The sequence below is a fragment of the Ahaetulla prasina genome, chromosome 1 (genome assembly GCF_028640845.1).
Source record: "Ahaetulla prasina isolate Xishuangbanna chromosome 1, ASM2864084v1, whole genome shotgun sequence".
Classification (NCBI taxonomy): domain Eukaryota; kingdom Metazoa; phylum Chordata; class Lepidosauria; order Squamata; family Colubridae; genus Ahaetulla; species Ahaetulla prasina.
The window spans coordinates 61,501,640-61,522,754 of NC_080539.1; the positions used below are offsets into that span (position 1 = coordinate 61,501,640).

A 21,115-nucleotide genomic window follows, 5' to 3' on the forward strand; every position below is an offset into this window, starting at 1 on the left:
ATAGCTGGCAGGCTCCTCTCCTCCTTCCTCAGCTACCTGTTACAATGATCTTGGTTCCCACAGGAAAACTTTTTGTTTTGACTGTTAGCTGGACTATCTGCTTCCCCCCTTCCTTTCCTCTCTCAGGCTTCATGGCAACTATGAGGCAGCGCAAGATGGCTTCAGCCAGGTTCACTTCAGAGTTGACACTCTCCCTTCTACTCTTGGAAAACAGGCCACTTTTGCAGCTCTGGCCATCATATGGAGAAAGGATGCCAGTCTTAGTGGACCTGCTTTTCTTGATAGGCAACTTCATGTTGCCCCAGAAGCACAGGAGCAAGAGATGGAAAAGTAGTTTTCTCTCAACCCGAGGAACATTTAAGTCTTTCTCTTACACCAGTATGGCCATAAAACTGAATGATTGATAAGATAATTGACAGTAACCCTTCTGCTGCATTTAGCTTTAAAGTTTTTGTTTTGAATCTCTCTGACTACCCTGTTTTAAACAGATCCCATTAGATGGTAATATTTTTAGCAACTGACCCAGAGGCACTTTGTACAAAGGGCATCCTATGAATACCCAGATTGATTGATTGACTTTTTCTTTTTTTTTTGTGCTGAAGCTGATGTTAATAGCTTTTGCTTGCAGGTCACCAAGAGTCCTAGAGCAAATGCCATCGATGTCCTTCCATGAGAAAATGAGCCTCATTTCTTGCACACTCAGTCATAACATGCTTCTCTGTCTTGGAATTTGTTATCTTCTCCCAGTGAACCAAGGTGCGGCTGGTGAGCCACATCAAAGGAAGAATGCATTTCTCATAAATTTCAAAGCTATAAATACGTTCTTAAATCACCAAAAGATGTAGAATTTCACCCATAATAGCTGTTACAAATTTTAAGAATGTATTTTTGCTCAGACTGAAGCCTGAATAGTCCTAAACTTTAACTGTCTGGGCAAGTATACCAATATTGTCAGTTGTACAGGTAGTCCTCAAATTACGACCAAAACTGAGCCCAAAATTTATGTAGCTAATTGAAACATTTGTTAAGTTAGTTAGCCCCATTTTATGACCTTTCTTGCAACAGTTGCTAAATGAATCACTGCATTTGCTAAGTGCTGTAGGAAGTCAATACATACAGTACGTCCCAGATCCTACAATGTGAGAAGATATGTGAAAAAGATACTAGTTTGTTAAAAACACAGAAGCCAGATTTTGAGAAGATCTTTCACTGTGGCCAAGTTGAGAATTAGGTTGCTGAGTATTCTTTGGACCAATGACCCAGGAAGTTAAGTTAATCAATGGAAAAGAATATGTGTAGCTCAGGGTTGATTTGTGAAATCCTTGATGCTCTCTGAGCTTGGTTATTTTCTTGCTAATGTTTTGTTACCAGATTAGATAATATTTTGGGCTTCTGCATTTTTAACAAACTAGTATCTTTTTCACATATCTTCTCACATTGTAGGATCTGGGACGTACTGTATGTATTGACTTCCTACAGCACATTAAGCCATGATACATTTAATCATGGTTTCTTGCATAAACCAAAAATGCATCAATTTGCCCAAGATCCAGATAAGTTAGCTACACTCTGGTTTAGAAGCTGTAATAGCTCATTCAGTACCACATTGTGGCATAATATAGTGAAGGAACTCAGCCATTGCCTGAGCATAGAATGGTGGTATAGCAGTAGGTTTCAACATGAGAATGAAATTTTGGAAAGGATTACCAATTGTTGTCCCATGCTTGTACTTTCTTTAAAAAAACATTTAATCAATTAAAAAACTTAACTAGAAATTTGCTAAGATTGGTTAGTGACCATAGAAACTATAGGTGGATTTTGTAATCTTGCTTTGGCATGCAAATGAACATGGATAAAGCTGCATTTAAAATATTAATGCAGAAGATTTGTTAAGAACACTAGACTAGACTAGACTAGACTAGACTAGACTAGAATAGAATAGAATAGAATAGAATAGAATTTTTATTGGCCAAGTATGATTGGACACCCAAGGAATTTGTCTTGATGCAATACACAGAAAGCTATTATTGAATGACAGCCCAAACCTGTTATTTGTGACTTTTGCTCTCATTTCAAATGTCTTAGCTATTTGAACAACATGAAAAATATATGTGTATATTTATTTACACAAAATGCAGGCTCTTCTGCTTTGAACATACATAGCCTCCAGGAACACAGATACTTTGATATAGTATTGTATAGAAGGCCTAGGGCATGGTTATGTAAAACAAGTCATTCTGCATTGCATTAAAAGCTGTTCAACAACAAATTTATTTCCAAACCCGGACTGGGTTACTTCAAATGAAGATGACTTCATAACTTTCTGTCTCTGAGTGCTATTTTAGCTCTCTTTGGCCCAGTTACCCTTTTTTTTTTTTGGCATTAGCAAAAATCAGTGCTTATTTTGAAAATGGCTCTATGAAAATGTTTGGGTAGAGATTCTTAAATTACTAATCATTTTTATCCCCCTCCAGGGAAATCTTGAGCAACTGCAATGTGGGGAAGAGAGGCAGGGCACAGGCAAAGAAATTGTTAAAAATTGATCAAGTTCAACTTCTCCAAAGTGGATCTAATTACTGTGGAAATGGTTATACCTTTTTACTCTATAATTGAATTTATATGGATGACTTTTTACTGAATTTAGTGTGTTAGAAGATAACAATGTAGAGTGTTTGATCCCAACTTTTGCGATTAATATAGATATGGAGGGGGGGGGAGCTTTGGAGAGGGATCAGTAGTCTTTAAATATTAAAGAAATATTACTGCAATTATCTCTTTCTCAAGGATGATGAAGATTCAGGATTACTTGTAAGTTGTTCTGGAAAAAGATCTGAAGAGTTTTATCACAAAGCAAAATATTAATATTTATTTACACATATATAGATTGAGCAGCTCATAATTGTGAAGCTCATAATTTCAGCACCTTCAAGAGACGAAGTTGACAAAGTAATAGCAGCCTTATGGATGGTCAGAGCTAAAAATTGAGAGCTTCAATGTTGACACTGCATAATTGTTCTTGTACTGCTTCCTGCTGTACCACAGCTCAGTTGAAAGTAACAAGCTTAACTGTAGGGCAGCTTCAGAAACCCAATAATATCATGGAAGGGTTTTCCTTTTCAATCTTTCCAGAAAGTTGGCTGGGATGATAGGAATTTTTAGGACAATTGCTTGATTGTCTTAGCTTTAACAGACATACACCAGCTATACATCACAGCACCTGTTATTCCTTTCAGATATCCAGATATTACACATCTCTCAGGAAAAGAGTCTTACCCATATAAATCCAATGGGATATGAGATTCAGATTTTTAGATTTATAAATCACCAAAACTCATCACTGATTCACATAAATGTTTTTAAAATGAATGAGCTTTTATAAATGCATATGGCATATTGAATCAGGGATAAATAGTGATAGCAACTGGGAAGTCAATAAACTTCAGCCGTAGAAAGTTCATGTGACTACCAGGTTCTGAGAAATAAAAGGGAAAAATATATATCAATGGTGTTGTGTGATGCTAGCTAGCAAATTTGCAAAGAGCATCATAATGATACTTATATGATAGATGCTATAATCTATGATTCAACAATATCTGGAAGTTTACCGATTCCCCATTCCTGGTTTAATAAGAGACAGTCTCGATTCTTCTCCGTGATTCTTCTAAGATGGTGTCTACTATAGAATGTGTATGGTATAGCTAAAACAACAAAAAACACATTTTTCTTCCTTCTAGTCTAAATTATATCAAAACACTGTGCTATTCAATATTATTATTAATCACCTCCATAAGAATAGATTTGATCTGTAACAGTGAGATGAATTTGGTAGATACTTTGGTCACCTACAGCATCATATGTCATTGAAAAACCTTGAACTGGGATCAATTGTTAACTGGCAGCCAATACAATTGCTTTATAACAAAGGATTCTAATCACCGTCTTTCAGTCCAATGCTCTCTATCTAGATAGAGAAGGGAACTAAATATCAACCTAAGTATTAACTAAAATTAATATTTTATGTAGAACATGAAACAGATTTTTTTCTCTTTTGCTCCAAAAGGCAAGTTTGGATATGCATATGCAAAATGCATATTTTGTTAAAAATTAAAAGAAAATTCCCAACAAGAACTATACAGAACTGCCTCAAGAGGTAATATAGGACTTCTATAAGTAAATCCAATACTGCAAATCCCAAACTGAGCAAGGCTTGAGGTTTATAATTTTGTGATCAGCTTTCACAAACTGTTATGTATAAATAACAACATGGAAAAGAAAGAGCTGGAAACCACTTTAGAAATTGCTCAGTCAAGCTCGCAAGCTATTAAAGGCTATCCAGAGAAAATAGTTGTTTTTAGAAGATGGCATTGAAATGCTTTCTGAAAATATCATGCCCCCGTTCACCGTGACTTTGAATGTCAAATAAACTCTACTGAAGGGAAGTAGAAAATACAGTTTTCGCAATATATCCTAAAAGCGTTTATAGCCTTCAGAGAAAAAGCACAAATATGTTATGATTATTTTAACCCATTATGTTCTTTTCAGCAAACAAGCAAGATGAGGTATACGGATCTGTCAAAACAAGGTTCTTGGAAGTCTTATAGATTTTAAATGACAATCATTATGCATATATCCCAGGAAAAGGGTGATGAAGACAAGCAAGGAGCTTGGAAGCTAAATCCTGTGAAGAATGGTTAAGGCAGGGGTCTGCAACTTGGCTCTTTTAAGATTTGTGGACTTCAACTCCCAGAGTTCTTCAGCCAGCTTTGCTGGCTGAGGAACTCTGGGAGTTGAAGTCCACAAGTCTTAAAAGAGCCAAGTTTGTAGACCCCTGGGTTAAGGGAACTGGGTTTATTTAAAGAAATAAGTGCTTAGGGGGGAAATGATAGCAATCATCCAATACTTGAAGGGCTCTCACAGGGAAGAAGACTTGGATTTATTCTCCATATTAGTCATAGGACCAGAATTAATGGATGGAAGTTTAAGGGAAATCCAACTCAAAATAAAGAGCAATTACCTGACCATGAGAACTATTAAGCAGTGGAACAGTCTTCTTTCTGGAATTATCAATATAATTCAAACAAAAATTAGGGATTTTATCCAGAATTGTATGAAGATTCCTACCTTGGGCAGGGGCTTGGAATAGAAGATCGCCAAGGTCATTTCCAACCTTATGATTCTATGAAATCACAGAATCATTGTTCTTAACAATATGTAAATATTATACACATACACATGATTAAACTCCAGCTCATGATTTATACAGAATAAAGGTAAGCATCCATTCTTTTGATCCAAGTTAGGTTTACTGTAAGGCAAGTGCTATGTTTCTCAACTGAAGACATCAAACAAATTTGGAATAAAATGAAGTGATTTCTAAATAGTTGACATTGTGCTATGAATCTCTTGGAAGCAGAAGTAAGGAATTCAGGAGTTACAAGGTACGCCATTAATCTTCAAAACATATTACTGATTTACATTTGCAGTTCCCACCTTTGGCTATGTTTGTTCTTGAACTTTATTTGCATCAATTACACAGTAACTGACGGGTTATTAATATGTATTGCATGGTAGTTTTTCAGGCCGTATGTGAAGTAATCCAACAGCATCTAAAACAGGCCAGGAAACCACCAAACCACCACTAAGAAACAATGTAAATGAGAAAATATAGCAAGCAATATTCCAAAATAAGGAGTACAATGCCTGCAAAACATAAAGGTAAAGTTCCTCCTGAAACTGACATAAATACAAAGAAATTCTCCAAGGCCAGTTTTCATCTATAGGCCTTGAAAGTTATCAATCTAAAGTGATAGCCTATAATGGAGAAATAAAAGAATATTAGGTATAGGGAAGACACTTCAAATTATTTTAAGCCACAAACTGTTGATTGACAAAGTACAATATGTATTGACAAAGTTTATTAAAATAGTTATAATTAAAATTCATCATACCTTTTTGACTATTTATAAAAATCAGTTCAGTTAATATTGCATACAACGATGGTATTTTCTTTTTAAAAAGAACTCCAAGCAGTTATGCCAATTTGTGCCACCGGGATATAAAATAAAGCTGATTATAGATTTTTTTAAAAACAGAAATATAAAGTCTTTACTTCTTTAGTTTTGTTGATCTCTCACAGTCTCTAACCATGGATAATGCTTTATGAAAATTATGGGAGTTCAACTCCACCAACGTCTGGAATGTCACATCGTTCTGGCCTTGTTTTAGTGACTGTCAATGACTATTTGACAAGTATATTTTATCTGGACCCAGGATCTTCTTTAGAATGTCTCTGTTTAACATATTCTCAGCTAGGAAACATTATTTGTATTAAAGCAGCAAGACAAGCAACAAAGTTCATATTTAGTTTGCATATCACATTATTTCCTTTTTCATTTTCTTCCTTCTTCCTCTTTGTTTTCCAGGAACTAGTATAATGGCAGATATTGCCAGCCTGTGAGGGGATATACCAAGAAAAGTTATTTTTGAGTCAATAACATAATGCAACTGACAGTCCAATCACTTTAACAGCCTTTCATCAAAATGTGTGGCATGAAAAATTTTGGACCTGAAAAGTACTTTTTGTAATTTGGGCTTTTCAGTTGGGTCACCAGCTTCCCTCTTTAGTTTCATTGGTTTCTCGGACTCATTCTTTGGCCCATGGCTTTCAATTCTCAGTCCCTGGTCCACTCCCAGCTGAAAAAGAAGAGGGTACCCATTATTTGGTATGAATTGCCCCCAAATGCCCTTGTACCATGCCAGGAGAAATTAAAGAAACTCAAAAATCATACATCACACAAAGCCAAACAAGAATTTTATCCTGAGTCATGATGTACTCTTGTCCTAATTTAAGGAAGGTATAAACACAAACTCTGCAAGGGATTTTTGATTGACTTGTGTCATTAATTAAACACAAATACATTTCTATGTTTTTTGAATGTAAAACATAGAACTGATCAGATTTATATCCGATATTACAGATGTGTGGCTTAAAACTCAATGATATCACATATGGAGAGAGACAATAAAAGTAGTATAAATACCATTTTAACGTCATTCTGTATATCTGCCTACAATAGATGCAACAAATTGCCCATTCCAAATATACAAATATTCTTGCATTCAAATAGTTGGTTTATTTCTATTTTTCCCACAGTAATGCATTTTTCCTCTGATTGCTTCGTTACCTCAAGAAAGCATTTGAGCAGGGATTTTATAATATCTTCTGACTGCAACCATACCAAAACACCCGCCAACTTTACCAACCATTCAGAATGTATTATTTAGTTTTGATGACAGCTGTAAACAATTAAGTTATGGAGCACTTTCCAGAGTCTTGTGCACTCCAGATCATCACTTAGTATGACTACATGGTATGACTGAAATGGTAAGTCTTAGCCCATCTGGTGGCATGGGAGTGGAAATGATTCTAGGATAACATCATTATTTGTCTCTCTTTGTTAGATACAATTCTGACAACACTGGAAGTTGCATCTTGTCTGAATACAACATTTTCAGAGGACATAAAATACCCCACTGCACTTTATCCTGTTTACTGGGGGGAAATTACACTTTTGACAAAAGAGAAGATGTCATAACAAAACTAATTAAAAACAACATGTTGATTAGGAATATAAATAAATTCAAAATTCTCACTAATTCTCACACATTGACTAAGATACTGGAAGAATGAATGACATTGGAGATTCTTTACTATAGCAAACTTGGCTCACTTGCTGTGAGGGTGGGCTCGATCAACATTTTCCTTATGTTTTCTGCATAGATTTGCTGATTAAAAGCATTTTTACAAATGCATGATCAATTTTCTTTTTACTAATGCATTACCAATATGGAAGAAGCATTCTCAAGTTCACTTTTAAATTAACTGGTTAGCTCAATTGATTAATTATTTCAGACTTCAAACTTCCATCTGTTTATCTAGGAATGAGATTATTTATTTTACTTCTGAGTAGAAATATACAGGACTAAATCAGAAAAGTAATGGTACTAAGGGAAGGTATTATATTAATATAAAGAAATATTTTAAGCCAATTATAACATTGTTATACAATATAATTGTGATCTTCCAGATTTAGTAGCCGTACTGAGTACAATTTTCAGTAGCCCTAGCTAGGAAATTTCAGAGCAGTAGGCTAGATCACCTAGTCAAAAATGTCCAAGAAGGAAGTAACAAAGCACCTCTGTATTGTTGCCAAGAAAACTTCATGGATGAGTACAAGAGGTCACCAAAAGTCCAACGTGGAGAAGACTTTTCCTTACCAAATTCTGCACCACATAATGAAGTGATGATGTTAACACAGACTGAAATGTGTGGGAAGACTGCTCTGCAGTCATAGCTTGGTTAGCAAGCAACCTATATACCAATAATAGTTAATTGTTGCTGTTTCCTTTCCACACCTGTTCTTATGAAGGCCCAAGTAGAGAAGAAAGTCTGGCTCAGTAAAAGGAATATAATTTGTGTTGTTTTGTTTAATTAGATAATCTCTTGAAGAATTGAAAAAGTTCCTCCAGGGCTTGCAACAGTACTATGAAAAGTGTCTCAACATTTAGACCAAAATCAACAGTAACATGTTCATAATAAAAAATATTTTTAAAAACTAACTTTGCCCTTTGCCTGCGTATCTTGTTGGTCTGCCAAAAATAAATTAGAATTTCCCAGCTTGGCAACTGTTTTGTATGTGATGTCATTTTAAAACCATGCCACAGTCTAAATATTGAAGGAAACTATCTAGCTCACTCTATCTTACTTGTATAAGATAGCATCTCAAATTAAGCATACTGGTTTCATGAATACATGCATTTGGATATGTGCATTCACATTTTCTTTTAAGATATATTGGAGGAGAAAAATGAAAACTAATTCTAAGTCTTTGAGATTCTCCATCCAAAGTACTATGGTATAAAGAATAAGCTTAAATTTCAACCAACTAAGTGATATTGTCCATATCAAAAGTGCATTTTTTATTATTCTAAACCTGGTTATTTGATTGGCTGAGTTTCTGTCAAATCAATTTCCCACAAATTTACATTAGAAAACTATGTGTTGCTCCATCACTATTAGGATTCAAATCAGAAATTTAATGAGAGTTCTGTGTGTCTAAGAATAACTTTTCTGCACCATTAAAAAACCCAATTATTCAAAGCAGAACATATTCATTATCATTTCAGTTTATAATTTAAAATTTATTTATAAAACATCTATGTCCTTTTCACTATTAAACATTCTTAAAGCAGACAAATCCATTTCCATATTACAGAATTTCTGATGTTCTGAGAATGTCTTTACCACTCATTATGGTTCCACCAGCCTGGATGAAAATACCATACAGGATAATTTCCAATAAGTCTTTGAAGTGATCAATCCCTTTGACTTATTCCCAGGAAATTGGATATAGAATTTTTATCAAGGTTGCTTCTTATATTACATAGAGAAAATACAGTCCAGCATCTGGAGAGGCATAAATCGGAATGAAACTAAATGAAACAAATCAATGAAATGGAATATAACTTGAATGCAAGAGATCCTAGCTTCATTTTGCAGAACATTTTTTAGATAAAAGTCAGGTGGCAAGACCTGAAAAGAACCATTCTTATAGTACGATTGGTGGTGAAATGCAGACTTCATGGGCTATCTGCCCTCAACTTTCTGAATGTGATGGGGGAAATTTTTCTTGTGGTTTTAATAATCCCAAATTCCTGCCTTATAATGTTTTACCCCAGAATTTTGTGCACTCCAACTCCCACAAGGAAAAATAAATATTTGGAGGAGATCAGATATGTCCAGACTGAAGGGAGGAGGGCTCATAAAGATGAGAAAGAAGCACTATTTGAAATTATTTTCAACAAGTTCCTCAGTGATTATAGAGACAGAAGAAGTAATGCTGCTGCTTAGAGCAGGGGTCTCCAAACGTGGTCCCTTTAAGACTGGTGGACTTCAACTCCCAGAGTCCCTCAGCCAGCAAAGCTTAAGTCTTAAAGGGAGCCAAGGTTGGAGACCCCTGGCTTAGAAAACAGGAGGAAATTCCTTTCAATAGTATTTCCAGATCCTATGCAAATACAAAGGAACAATCCTTTGAGAGCAGTCAAGCTTTTAACTAGTTTAGCATTCCTCACCATCCCCCTTCCAATAACAGAATCTGTAGAGATTTAAGGCCAGTTTATTATTCCTTGGAAATGATCAATATACCTGGCAAGGATGATCAGAACAATTAGACATGGAGGGATGCAGGGAAGAAGAAGTTCTAGGTGCTGCTATTTTTAATGTAAAAAGCTGTATTTTTCAGTGCTGCTAATCTCAATTTATGTTTATATTGCAGTTTATACAGAAAATTCTCACAGTGACTGTGTGATTGGGACACAGCATGGCTGGAAGTCCCAACCGATAACTATAGAGCTCATTTAGAGGGGCAAAAATGCTGATCTCAATCATACCTCCTTACAGCTTTTGAGAACATATGATGTTCTTATGGTCTGATGCTTGGATAGCTTAATGCAAGGACTTAGAACTCAAAAGGTTTAGAATAAGAATTGCAGCAATTCATTTATTCTCTGAGCTACTCGAAGTGTGTGGTTCAAAATTTATAACAACCAAAAAATGGGTTAATTCTATAACCAATCTTAGCTGGAGGAATAATTGTTGTATTCCTATTTGATTTAGGTTCAGTAGGCTCAATTGCCATCAAATATTGTATATCCTAAATTTCTAATAGTTTACTGACCATTTGGCCATCTTAAAAGGATTTACTGTTGTCGTTGCTGTTGTTGTTGTTGTGCAAGGTGCGTACGCACACAGTGTACACCAAAAGGAGGCATGGGGTAAGTAGAATAGTGCCGGGGGGGGTGATCAGCTGTGGCACGCGGTCTTTTTTTTTACTTTTAAAAGCATTTTTTTTACAATCTATTCTGCTGAATAGGTTGTTTAAAAAATGCTTTTAAAAGTAAAAAAAGAAGGCTCTAACAATCAGGCAGCTCAGCTGGGATTGTCAGAGCCTTTTTTTTAACCTTTTAAAAGTATTTTTTTAAACGAAGCAGCAAGTGGGGAAGTGGGCGAGTGGGTGATTAGGTGGGCATGGGTGGCGGGGGGTGGGGGCAGGGATATTTGCTACCGGTTCTCCGAACTGCCCACCACCATCACTACCAGATCGGCTGGTCTAGTCCAAACCGGGAGCATTTCACCCCTGGCTTTAACTACTCTGACATAAACTGGCAGACTAACTCTGAAGTAAGTTGGAGATCAAACCGGTTCCTGACATGCCTAGCTGACAACTTTGTTACCCAAAAGTAGAAAAAGGAACTAGAGCAGGGTGTCAAACTGGTGGCCTGTGGGCCAGATGTGTCCACAAATGGGAAAAACATTGCAAAACATCACGTGACAGCAATGTAACACCACGAGTTTGACATCTGTGAACTAGAGAGTCAAGTATATTAGATTTAATTCTTATGTATAGGAATGATAGAAATGATAGAAAAGGGCAGAAGTTATAGAAACTTTTCAGAGAATGAACATGCCATACTAGGAATCAACATAATGCCGGCTCAGACAATTGAACAAAATCAAACTACAGTATAACCTCTGGTCACGAACACTTCTGACCACGACCAAATCAGGTTCTGACCCAAAAATTCACAATTTTTTTTAATCTGGTCACAAACACATATCTGGGTAGCGATCAAACACATCCGCAGCCTATTTCCCCTTCCGCGCCATTTTTTTTTGTAAGCGCCAAACAACAGTGACCTCATGTGGCCACTGCATTAATTTTGCATTAGGTTCAGGTCACGACCAAATCAGATTGCGACCAAAGTTATGGAACAAATTACGGTCGTGACCAGAGGTTCTACTGTAGTGTCTGAGACTTCAAGAGAGCTGACTTCAACAAACTAAAAGACAGATTAGAAAGGATTCCAAGAATGAAAATCCTAAAGGGAAAAAACAACAAGATGCTAGGGAAACTCTGAACATGAGATTATTAAAACCCAATAAAACACAATACCATAGAGAAAAAGAAGAGCCAATCAAACTATGCCAGACAAACTAACGTAAAGAGCTCTCTGAAAAAGTGAGAGGCAAAAAGAATGAGTATAAAAATGGAAAGGACATATAACTATAAGAGATATATAGCAAATAGCCTGAATCTGCAAATGTATATTTTATTTTTATTTTATTTGCTTTTATTGTTTTAAAATGTTTTTAATATTTTAATCATAATTTTTTTTTTAATTGTAAGCCACCCAGAGTCATTTGACTAAGATGAGCACTTACAGAAGTTGGGGAAAAAATAAAGATGAAAAGTGGTCTGGAGACTAAACCATATGATGAACAGTTAGGGGAATTACTGTAGGTATATCTAGCCTAACAAAGGGAAGGGCAGGACATGCTAGCTTTCTTCTAGTACTTGAGGGACTTTCATAAAGAAGAGTGAGTCAACGTATTCTCCAAAAGAATAGAATAGAATAGAATAGAATAGAATAGAATAGAATAGAATAGAATAGAATAGAATAGAATAGAATTTTTATTGGCTGAGTGTGATTGGACACACAAGGAATTTGTCTTGGTGCATATGCTCTCAGTGTACATAAAAGAAAAGATACCTTCATCAAAGGAACAACACTTATAACACTTAATGATAGTCATAAGCTACAAATAAGCAATGAGGAAACAATATCAGTATAAATCGTAAGGATACAAGCAGCAAAGTTACAGTCATAAGTGAAAGGAGATGGGCAATGGGAACGATGAGAAGATTAATAGTAGTGCAGATTTAATAAATAGTTTGACAGTGTTGAGGGAATTATTTGTTTAGCAGAGTGATGGCGTTCGGGGAAAAACTGTTCTTGTGCCTAGTTGTTCTGGTGTGCAGAAAAGCACCTGAGAATAGAACAAGAACCATTGGGTGGAAGCTCATAAAAAAAAAGAGATGATACCTGGAACTAAGGAGGAATTTCCTGACAGTAAGAGCAATTAAGCCATGAGAGTGCTTGTCTCCCAGAATTGTGCATGTTCCATCCATTCCAGATTCGACATCCATTTTTCCAGCATGGTAGAAGGTCTCCTGCCAACATTCCTTCAAAGCCCCTTTCAGGCCTAGGATTCTATGATCTATGATCCAATTCCTAGCCTGCATTTTGGATTAGTCAAAATATGTAGGTAGATTGACACGATTGCCATGCAGAACGTACATTTGAAATTGCAGCTTCAAACTGCCTGCTACATAAATATCCGGAGTAGAATTAAAATGTCAGGGTATTTGCTTCTGCCATTGGGCAAAAGAAGCAAGAGCAGTGGGGGGAAAAACAACAGAAAGAATGTGTTGTTGTTTTGTACACAACCTGGAAAAACAATGCATAATATCCTCATTTATGCTGTCCATTAGCACGGAATATAAATTATATAATCAGAAGTTATAACAGTATCTCCCATCCAATACATATCAGAAGTCATTTGGTTAGATCCAACAAGGGTAAAAATTGTTTGCAGTGTGAAACGATTAACAGAAAGAATATGACAAGAATATAGCAAGAAAGTGAATATTATAGCTAGGAATAGGATAGAAAGTCATTTTTTTTCCATTCCTTTCTAAACCTCACTATTTTTATTGCTTAGGTGGTAAATCTGGCCAAGTGTTGCAGCATTCCAACAGTTGGGGGAAGTCTACTTCCACAAACATACACAAGTTACACTAACTATGCACCAGTTGGAAAAACACTGCATAATATCCTCATTTATGCTCTCCCTTAGCACATAATATCAGTTGTATAATCAGAAGTAATAACAGTATCTCCCATCAAATACACTACAGGGGTCATTTGGTTAAATCCAACAAGAATTGTTTGCAGTATGAAATGATTAATTTCAGTGAGATACTGCTCCAATCCATGTATTTAATCATGACACATCAAAGGAGCTATTTTTACATCAGTTAAGGTAGAAAGAAACATACTGGGGATTTGTACATCCCTCTTCCTTTTAGGAGAAATATGAAATATTTTGCAATATGAACTAAATAAAGCATGAAATATTTTTGCAATACCAGGTTAAAGTAGAAACAGATGAAAAAATACATTATTGATTAATTTGCCAAAAAGACTCAAGCTAACTCAGGCAAGATGTTATAATTCTTCTTATACAGCATGTTTGAATCCCTAGTGCTGCTCCCATTACTTGTCCCAGCTTCTGCTAACCTAGCAGTTCAAAAGCATGTAAAAATGCAAGCAGAAAAATAAGGATCACCTTTGGTGGGAAGGTAACAGTGTTCTGTGCACCTTTGGCATTTAGTCATGCCAGCCACATGACCATGGAGACGTCTTCAGTACCGCCCCCTAGAGCACCATGCCCTAGAGTTGGGAATGACTAGCACATATGTGCAAGGGGAACCTTTACCTTGTATAGCATCTTGTTATGTCTTGCCCACTCTCCCTGCCGCAGCAGGGCCCCTCTTATCTCCTGCCAGACGCTGATAGTGCTGAAGAATGTCCTGGCATGCCTCCAGCCCCCAGCCCTGGCACCATGCCCGGACAGGCGGAACAAACAAACCTCTCTCCGATAGCATGTGCGCCTGAAGCCAGCCACGAGCTGAGATTACCAACAGCTGGAGACGAAACGATGCAATGGATAGACCCACGCTTCTGGAGAATGGAAAGGCGATGTCACCAAAAGGAAGGGAGGGGCAGGCCTGGATAAGTGCTGAGTCATGGAGCCACACCCCATGGCCTATATAAGGGATCTGCTTTCTGGCATTCTCTGAGTCAGGCAAAGTCTAACTTGGATTGCTGAAGTCACTTCCTGGTCTCCTGACTGCCTTGAGAACTCTGATAGGACTTTGGCAGAGCTGCAGAGGCACGCTTGATATGGACTTCCCCGAACCGGCCGTCAGTGGAGGAGTGGGACACGACACATCTGATCTCAACAACATCTGATATCAACCAAGAAAATGCAATTCACATATGTTTATAAAAATATGCATCACTGTAGGAAGAGAACAGGATTCAGAACACACTGGATGGAAGTTTGTCCCCAACTAAAATTCTTGATGAAAATCATCTCCTGAAGCTCCTCTTAGCCCTAGGAGAGAGGTTTCTATTAAAACAGGTTTCTCCAATTTGGAGCTGTTCATCTGTATTGAAGGTTTGTCTCCCATATCTCCAACTATATTTGATCAATTTGCATGTCATCAGATTGGAAAAGTCTGCAATAGATCTCCTGAACTTTGGGACTTCAAGGTTATCTTGATGTAAGATGGGCAGCGTATAAATTTTATAAATAAATAGACAAACAAACTGATGTTCATTGGGGCCATTCTGACATGAACCCTTCCCTGCTTACAATGTTTGTTTTGATTGCTCTCCTCCCTCTCCCTTCCTCCTCCCCTCCCTAGCTTGCTTTCTTTATTTAAAGGAATTCCCCACTGTGAAACAAATGAAAGGGAAGTAATTCGTTTTATTACTGTATCAGTCTGAGGGTATGCTCAGAGTCACTAAGGCTTCGAAACATCAAATCCATACATCACTATCAACATGGACCATCTCCCTTGATAATTGTCTCTTTCGGTTCTACTGTTAAAATTCTGACATTGGAAAAAACCATAGGCCTCATAGGAATAGGAAGTTATCTTTGAGGTCATACTTCTTCCTACAAGATTAGATCTCTATGGCTCAGTAGACTTCCATGATGGTTATGATAATTCACACACAAAGGGGGTGGGGTATTCAACAGTTTATCTTTAGGAGTAATCACCCTGGAGCATTTTATCTGTTTCTAAGATTTGAAGCACAAAACAAAAGATGCAGACACAGTGATATTGTCTATAGTATTTATGTGGCTAAACAACTCCATGATTGAGAAATATGCTTATGTTGTGTTAATGCAGGCGGCTTACTGTGTAAACTGGTTTTTTAAAAATGCATCCACAAAACACTCTAGACATAATAATTTCCATATTTTGGGTCAATCTTTGCATGTCTGAAGAAGTTTTAGAAGGTTGTCTAAAGTTCAGAGGCCAGTGGAATGATATCATATTTCTTTGTTCAAGACTCAGTGGTTTTTCCAGTCAGGCAGCACATATTTGTAAGCAGAAGAACTTCTGCTTTCACATTTAACCATTTAGAAGTCTGTCTGCAAATGCTTAATGTGGTGTGTCTACAACTGTTACTACATTGCTGTAGCTTCTTCTTTGGTTGAGAGGTTAACATCTGGCTTCTCTGAGAAGCAAAGGCTTGTGTTTCATTCTGTAACTCCTGTCGTTCCTAGCTATGCTGGAGATTATAAAGCAGTGTTTCTCAACTTTGACAACTTTAATTTAAGTTGTGTGGATTTCAACCCAGTATGCTGGCCAGGGGATTCTGGGAGATGAAGTCACACACATCTCTTAAAGTTTCTGAGGCTGAGAAACACTGGTATAAAGTAAGGCTCTGTTTGTGCTCCTCCCCTATGCTTAACGCCTCTAATGCTGTAATGTTCTAAAATAAAGTGATTTTAAAGCACTTCACCCCCATCAGTTTGGCTGAGTCCAACTGCCAAACTGATTCATCTTCTTTGGAACTGTTGTCCATAAAGCATTGCCATTTCACTTGGCTGTGGTGTTTTATGGGTCACTGATAATGTTACCTGCTTTGGGTAATGAAACATTTGCAAGAAAACAACCAAGCTCAGAGAGCACCAAGGATCCTCATTTCAAACCTGATCTACAAATACTCTCCTCTATAGGTATATTATACTGTGATTTCATAGTTTTGGCTTAGTGCCACTCATAGCCAGTAAATAAACCACGGGATGTTTTAGGGCAGTAAACCTGTTTGAAACCATGTTTTAAACTGTGGTCTAATAAAACGTGGGGACTTAAATGCATAGTTTGTTTCAGGTTTCCTGGTTTGTTACTGATTTGCTTCTAAGTCCTTCTCAAACATTTGCTCACAATATTAAGGTTCAAAAATGGAGCAATTTGAAAAGGAGAGAGACTTTACCAGGAATTATCCAAATAAGGAAGCCATAAGTATTTTGTACATTTGTAGAAAGGCCTGTAGGGCAGTTAAATAGAACAGAAAGTACTCTTTGCTGCCATCCGTGGTCATCCATATTGTTTGCAGTCCTGTGTAAATTTAACGGATTTTTTCATTAACCCATTTCATAGGTTAGACATTCTTTTTTCTAAACTCTAAAAGAGAGATACTTAGAAATTACTACTCTAAAATATGGAGAGTTCCTTTGGTTTAATTGACTAAAAATTGTTCAATGGGAAATAGATCTAAAACCCTAATAAAGAATCCAAGCTGACTCAAATTTTCCATAATTGGTTTTCACCAAGGTTGTTTATGAGTCCTAATGATACAGTTGCAATAGAGCAACATATCCAAGTGACTCCCTGTGCCCCTCCATATCATATTAGAACATGGCTTCAGGATTAGCACACAGTCAAAATAAAATCCTAACCAGATTAGGTGCATGATAGAGAAATGAATACATTCAACTTTATTATAAAGTTGATTTGAGTTTAGCAATAGAGACAAAACAATAGACAGTTCCAATAGTGTATCCATTCCTTTCTATATTCACTCTGTGGAGAAAAACAAAAGACTGATGTAAACATTTGGATAACTGCCTTCAAATATTTACTAGTGCTAATGTTTTCAGCATCCTAAAAGTCAGATTCCAATTGATGTCATGCATATTTTCTTCTGAGACGCACGCTATTACTTTTATGTTATTCTGGGCAAATTTATGAGTCAAAGCATAAAGCCACATAGCCCCATCAATTTTATTTTGCATTCTTTTCCTAAAGTTTCCAAACATGGCAGTCTTTTTTACAGTAATTAAACCTTAGATCAAAGTCAAGGTCTTTTCTACAACTGCAAAATTTCTTTCCTGGATATCCCAAACTTCTCCATACAAATGGGAAGTAATTGTTATCCCAGGATAAGAAGGGCAAGAAGGACTTTTTGATGTTGAATTTAAGAATTCATGAGCATGTTCACACAGTTTTCTTGACGACAGAGTGAAAGTGATTCACCATTTTTCTTCCAGGATATTTTTTAATTTTTTTTATTCTAATTCAATATTTCTCAGCCTCAGCAACTTTAAGATGTGTGAATTTCCACTCCCAGAATTCCCCAACCAAAACATTTACATATATTAAAATGTCTGAGGCTGAGAAATATTGGCTAGTTTAGAGTCCTGGTCTTTTCTTCTAGTCTCTCATCCAAGTACTAATCAGATCTGATCCTGCCTAGGTTTTGAAATAAGGGTCAGTGACACAATACTATTTACCTTATGTTTAATATTTGGAGATATTTTGGTTGTTTTTACTACTTTGTTGTTATTGTTTGTGCTATTACAAACAGTATTTAGTAATAAATGTTACTTAGGTTGCATGGAATGCCTTGAAGCACTGTGGTTCAGGATGTTGTCACATGAGTAACAATGTGAGGTGGGTTCCCAACTTACTTGGAGCACACATAAGAACACATCCTAAATTCTTACTAGTCTGTGTATGTGTAATTCAGGTTCTTCATATGAAAGAGCTTTACACATATACTATACATAAGTTCATTTGTCAAATGCCAAGCAGTGAAAATTAAAATCAGTAATACAATTAAGTATTATAATGTTGCAAGAAATAGCTATGCAAAGAGCTATTAATAAAATGATCTGCACTGCTTAGAAAAATATGAAGTATTTGTCTAGGAGCAAAATAAATACAGAGTATGTGACAGAGAAGTTCCCTGAAGATGGGCTCCAGCACAGGTTCTATGACAATTCGCCATGGCCAACTCATCATGGCCAACTCACCACAACCAACTTGCTACAGCCATCTCACCACAGGACAATTTGCTGCAGGACGGGAATTATACTAATATCAAAGAAATGGTGGAATAGAATCATTAAAGAAAGGATGCAAAAAAGAGGGACAGAATGAAATGTGAATGGCAAAAATTAAAATAATCTTAATCTGCTGTTCAACATCTACATGAAGCCGCTGGGTGAGATCATCAGTGGTTTCGGGGTGAGATACCAGCAGTACGCTGATGATACCCAGCTGTACTTTTCCACCCCGGGCCACCCCAATGAAGTTGTTGAAGTGCTGTCCCGGTGTTTGGAAGCCGTACGGGTCTGGATGGGGAGAAACAGGCTCAAGCTTAATCCCTCCAAGACGGAGTGGCTGTGGATGCCGGCATCCCGATTCAGTCAGCTGCAGCCGCAGCTGGCTGTTGGAGGCGAATTATTGGCCCCAAAGGATAGGGTGCGCAACTTAGGTGTCCTCCTGGATGATCGGCTGTCGTTTGAAGATCATCTGACGGCCGTCTCCAGGAGGGCCTTCCACCAGGTTCGCCTGGTTCGGCAGTTGCGCCCCTTCCTTGATCGAGATGCCTTATGCACAGTCACTCATGCGCTCGTTACCTCTCGCTTGGATTACTGTAATGCTCTCTACATGGGGCTCCCCTTGAAGTGCACTCGGAGGCTCCAGTTAGTCCAGAATGCAGCTGCGCGGGTGATAGAGGGAGCTACTCGTAGCTCCCATGTAACACCGCTCCTGCGCAGACTGCACTGGCTGCCTGTGGCCTTCCGAGTGCACTTTAAGGTGTTGGTTACGACCTTTAAAGCGCTCCATGGCTTAGGACCTGGGTACTTACGGGACCGCCTGCTGTTACCACATGCCTCCCACCGACCCGTACGCTCCCATAGAGAGGGACTTCTCAGGGTGCCGTCCGCCAAACAATGTCGGCTGGCGGCCCCCAGGGGAAGGGCCTTCTCTGTGGGGGCTCCCACACTCTGGAACGAGCTTCCCCCAGGTCTACGTCAAATACCTGACCTTCGGACATTCCGTCGTGAACTAAAGACACATCTCTTTATTCGCGCGGGGCTGGCCTAAATTGGATTTTTAATGGGAAATTTTATTAATTTTTAAACGGGGTTTTTAGTTTATGGTAATTTAATTTCAGGCTAATTTTAAATAAGTTTTTTAAATGATATTTTAACTTGTATATTTGTATTGCTGGTTTTATCTTGCCTGTACACCGCCCTGAGTCCTTCGGGAGAAGGGCGGTATAAAAATCAAATAAAATAAATAAAATAAATAAATATTTATTGTAAATAATTAAATAGAATTGTTAAATTGTTCTGCAGCGAGTCATCCCGTGGCAAGTTGACCATGGCGAGTTGGCCATGCTGAATTGGCTGCAGTGGGGGTTGACTGTGACGAGTTGTCCCATTCTCCCAGCACGAGTCAAAAGCTCTGAAGAGTAAACCTTTGGTCCTGGTGATTTACCCTCTTGGATCCTGCATTATTATGTCTGTAAACAGAAGAAAAAAAGTTCAAGGTATATATGTATGTATGTATATGTATATGTGTGTATGTTATTTGTATATTTATCATTTATTTATTTTATTTTCATCCTGACTTTATTGTTTTTACAAGGGCTCAAAAAAGAAAATAGCTATACCTTTTGGCATCATACACACAGTTTTAGTCTTCTTCGTATGATTTATCCATCTAATATTTCTGGTGGTTTTTTTATTTATTTATTTATTTACATTTATATCCCGCCCTTCTCCGAAGACTCAGGGCAGCTTACAGTGTGTAAGGCAATAGTCTCATTCTATTTGTATGTTTACAAAGTCAACTTATTGCCCCCCCCCAACAATATGGGTCTTTTAATTTGTTTTATTCCCATCCCACACACTTTACATCTTGAAGTCAGCCAGTTCATATCAGCATTTCCTTGATACTGTCATATCAGGCAGAGATACTAAAGATTTCATGTTTCACCATCACTGTAGCTCAGATTCTTAGTAAAGTCTTACCGTGTGTTCCCACAGATAAAAGTGATGTCTTTTGATTCAGCTTCACTGTTTTCATTGGGTAGCAAGTTGGGTGGGAATGGGGATTACTAGGAAACATCCATTTATAGCAGAATTATGGACTATCTGTTCTTTGTGACAATTTAAAGATTTACTTTTACCAGATTTTATTCAAGAATATCAAGTTTTAGAGTATTATCATTTCACCTCCATCTTTAAGGCCAGAATCACACAAACCAACAATGTCTATGGAGATTCTCAATCATCCAGGTCATGGTTGTCCCAGAGGTGCTTTTCAAAAGGCAG

The 21,115-nt window shown here is 37.3% G+C and overlaps 1 long non-coding RNA gene across 1 annotated transcript; it reads left to right on the plus strand.

The window, feature by feature from the left end:
* Positions 1–5,617: 5,617 nt before the first annotated feature.
* Positions 5,618–7,851, plus strand: LOC131189328 (uncharacterized). Its single transcript, XR_009152979.1, has 3 exons — positions 5,618–5,715; positions 7,154–7,384; positions 7,462–7,851. It is a non-coding gene; the product is annotated as an uncharacterized LOC131189328 (long non-coding RNA).
* Positions 7,852–21,115: the final 13,264 nt, after the last annotated feature.